Genomic DNA, 4,065 nt, shown 5'->3' with positions numbered 1-4,065 from the left:
TTATTTGAAGTGCACCAGTTTTAACCAAAAATCGTTCCCGCAGCCGGAACATTCGGAACATGCACCAAACGTAAGCCGGGCCCAACGGCTCAACCCGCGCCCCAGTAACAGTCGTTAGTGACGAAATGATTAATAAAGCACGCCACGCTTAATTGGGCCACCCGTGGGAGTCTTATTGCATTGCCTGACCTACTACCTACCAGTGCCACAGACAGGGGCCAGGGGCCTGCCCACAAACAGCGTTCACAACCTCGGCCACGCAGTGTATGTGTGTGTGTGTGGTGGGGAGCGGCAGGCTTAAGAGCCATTTCCATTTCTACCCTGCCAAAGCAAACACATCGGTCCCATCGGTTAGGGCTGAAGTAGTCCACCACCTAGTTTCCGCCTTCCTTCCTTCCTTACCGCGCGCGGAAGTCGCGAACGCATGGAAAACCAGCCGTAGGAACGCCGTGACGACTGCAGCACCGCTGACCAGGTTTTATTCTGGCACTCTGGCCGCCCGCCCCGGGTTGGTCACGGGGCTCGAGCACTCTCTTTCGTATGTGTTTGGTGAGCAAGCAGCCGTTGGGATGAGTCACAATAGCGGTCAGGTCGTGCGGGCTGAGACAGCAACAACCCGCGTCAGCATAATTATTGCCATTACCCTCCACTCCCACCGCGCGCTTAGGTGACAATATGGCGAACCCCTACCCGGAACGCACCGGAACCGGCGAAAGGGTGAAAGAAGAATAGTTTTCACCCACTTTCCCGGAAAAATGCGGCCTCCGCGTATCGAACCAACGAGACCCCCGTTTTGGCGTGGCGTGTGGGTGAAGAAAACAGCAACCCCTTTTACATTGAAAGGGCAGGCCTTTCGAGGGCACAAATGCGTAGGATGCGCTTGCCGTTGTTACTATGGCTACGAATGGCGTGTTCTAATTTGAGGAGAAAGTTAACAATGGTGTGTATGATCGTTTCCTGCTTTGATACGCTACTAACGCTGTACGCCTGCAATGTGGAACTGAGCGGGAAAGATCCCTTCATTGATCATGTTTAATGACGCCTGGCACTTTTAGCAACGAATGGTTTAAAATCGGGATCAGATCGGGTTTTATGATTGGGCAGGTTGGGCCATCTAAAGTGGAAGTATTTGTTTGTTAAAAAACACATAAAAAGTAATTATTTATTGCAAATTTAAAAAGTCTTGCGGTCCAATGCAATCTGTTATAATCACTTTCTAAAAATCATATCGACGTTTTCCACTTTGGCCAACGTTTCGTCGGATATGGCGGCGAATACTGTTCTTGAGGGCAGCTGGAGTCCTTGGCTTGGTAGCGTATACCTTGGAGGTCAAATGACGCCACAAATCAAATCTGGCGATCTCGGACTGACCAGTCCGAATCGCCAATTTCGATATCAGTCGTCCAGGTATTGATGGTTGGTTGAACTGCATGACATGTGGTGCCGAGTTGTTGGAACCCGTAATCCATGTTAATTTCACGAACAATTGGCATCACAAAAGCCCGTTATCATGGCCCGATAATCCATCATCGCCGCGCAAATACCGCACCAAACAGTCGTAACATTGAAGTCGTAAAGAGGCTGCTGTTGGATTAATTGAGGATTGACGCTGGCATAAAATCAACAATTTTGTTTATTTACACCTTCATTTAACGAAATCTGCTGCTCGTCAGAACTGATGACGATTGAGAAGTTATTTTGGATGTACAGCTGAACAATTTTAGAGCGTTGTTTTGGTGTGTACTGGTCCATGGTTAAAAGCCTGAGATCCTGATGGTTGAGATTAATGTTAGCTAGAATTAATGCTTCAGTATCGAAGGCACACTCCGTGTTTCGTTATTTTCATAAGACACATATTGGGTCATAGTTTGTCCCTTCCGTGCACTATCGTTTGCACTCGTTTGCTGTTGCCGTCCGGATCCGGACGTTTGGGTGGTGCTTTTGGGCGTGGTGGTGCTGATGGTCAACAGACTGTGCCGGGATTTTGTGCCAGTTTAAACACCGACCTTTATTTTCTTCTGGTGTGCTGTTGCAATGTTTTTACTGCCCTACGTTCGCCAACAATCGTCGCCGCCGTCGCCCTACATTTCACGCTCAGCGAACGAAACACAATGGTGGGCCGAACGAGCAGTTGGCTTCTTCAACTTTACCGTAGGCGTCGTTGCGATTTTCAGTTGTGCCACCGAAACACCAGTGGCGATTTTCCCCTTCCTTTTTCGCTCGACATTAGGCAAGGGTTCAAATTCAAATTAGTCGATTTCCCAAACGATCACATTAATCTACGTATAATCGATCTGAACACAGTCACAGGACAGCAAAACAAAACGCAAAAAATATTGTAGATCCTTCTACGGCCTGCGATGGTGTCCCTGTTCACTAGCCAGAGAGAAGGACTTTTGCGAAATACTTCTTTGCCGCTTTCTAATACCATCGAATGGATTTGCTGTGGTGCGTTTTCTAGAGAGTTATATACTGTACTTGGCACGTGATGTGCAGGCTATGTGCAGCATCGGTATGTACGATGTTTGTTTCTTCTGCATCTTCGAATAACCGAACCTTCAATTCTGCCGCATTCTGCCTTCCACTCATTGCACCCCCATTTGCGATCATTTTTACTTCATTTTATATTACTCTTGGGTGTGTGAAGGAGCAACAATACCGAAGAGGTTACCGTGGACCGGTGCGCCACGCCGGTGGCAAAAGGTGGCTATGCTATGCTACTCCAACATTGTGCTCCAGCCCTGACATGACCTCAGTACTCTCACCAGACAGCAGCCGCTCGAACGGATGGGTGGCTTGTTGGGAAACGGCACAACTTTTATGAGTGTGCAGCACGAAAAAAGGAGCACATCGGACTTTTCATTTCCGCTCTATTTACCATCGGCTACTGGGGCTGGCGGGGGTTCGCCACCGTATTCCTCCATGTCTCCGTGGCCGTTCTGTTCGTACGGTGGCCAACTCGAAACTATCGGTCATCAGCAAGCACCCAACCCAGCATCAGTGGTCGGTTTTCTGCGATCGTTTGAGTTGTCCGTATCCGAAAAGGTGCCCGGTAGCCGGTGTCTGCCGGAACCGAGGGATCTCAAAAGTATGTCTCGGTGTGGCTATAGCGGAAGGAAGCTGATTTACACAACCCTAGCACACTATATATACGATTGGGCGGCTTGGTAGTGTTGGCTTAGACGAACCGTAGGTATAGAGTGCATCCAAGCGAACGGAGATTCTTGGATGAAATGCCACATTCAGGCAAAAGGTTAAATTTACTAGGTTAGCTATGTTTTCGGGTACAAAATACAATAAGTAAAATCAATTGCATCCAATGGAAAACGCTCAAAACATGCACGCTGTCGAGTCTGACATCGAAGATTGGAAACTTGTTCACCTAAACAACATAGATAAACGTTTCAACTAATTTGGCCATTCAATTATAGGCGACAGTTCACCGGCAGGGAACGCGAAAGAGACTTCTAAAACCGGCCACCAAAACTGTTTGCATCCCCAAGTACGGAAGCGGCCACCCCGGGACGGAACGTCGACACGACGATGCCGACAGAATTATCCACGCCTCGGCGGATGCAAGGGCTTGTTGAAGCGAAGCTAAATTATTCGGTGACCAACGTTTGGGATACCACCATCGTCTACCATCAGAGAGTAGTTGGTAGTGTTGTGTGAAGTGATTACCCCAACGATTCGAGTCGTAGGTATATACAGGGTGAATATAAAAAAATGCAACAAAGTAAAACGCCATATTTTTTTCATTTTTGATTCAATTTTATTGAATGAAAGCAAAAAATGTCGGAAATTTCATAAAATTTTAGAACAAATTAGGTTTGTTCGAATTGGCCACCTTTGGCACGAATTATGGCCTTCAAACGGCCAATGAAACCGTTACACGCTGCCCGCAAGTGGCTCTGCGGTATTTTGTCCCATTCTCGGCGAAGCGTTTGCTTGAGGTGATCGAAAGTTTGGTATTTTTTAGTTCAAACCTTGCTTTCTAAAATACCCCAGGCACAATAGTCCAACGGATTGGCATCCGGAGATTTTGGTACCCATTGTGCGGTGGAA

The sequence above is a fragment of the Anopheles cruzii genome, chromosome 3 (assembly GCF_943734635.1).
Source record: "Anopheles cruzii chromosome 3, idAnoCruzAS_RS32_06, whole genome shotgun sequence".
Taxonomy (NCBI): domain Eukaryota; kingdom Metazoa; phylum Arthropoda; class Insecta; order Diptera; family Culicidae; genus Anopheles; species Anopheles cruzii.
The sequence above is the reverse complement of the archived record's forward strand: the minus strand, read 5'-3'. Positions refer to the sequence as shown.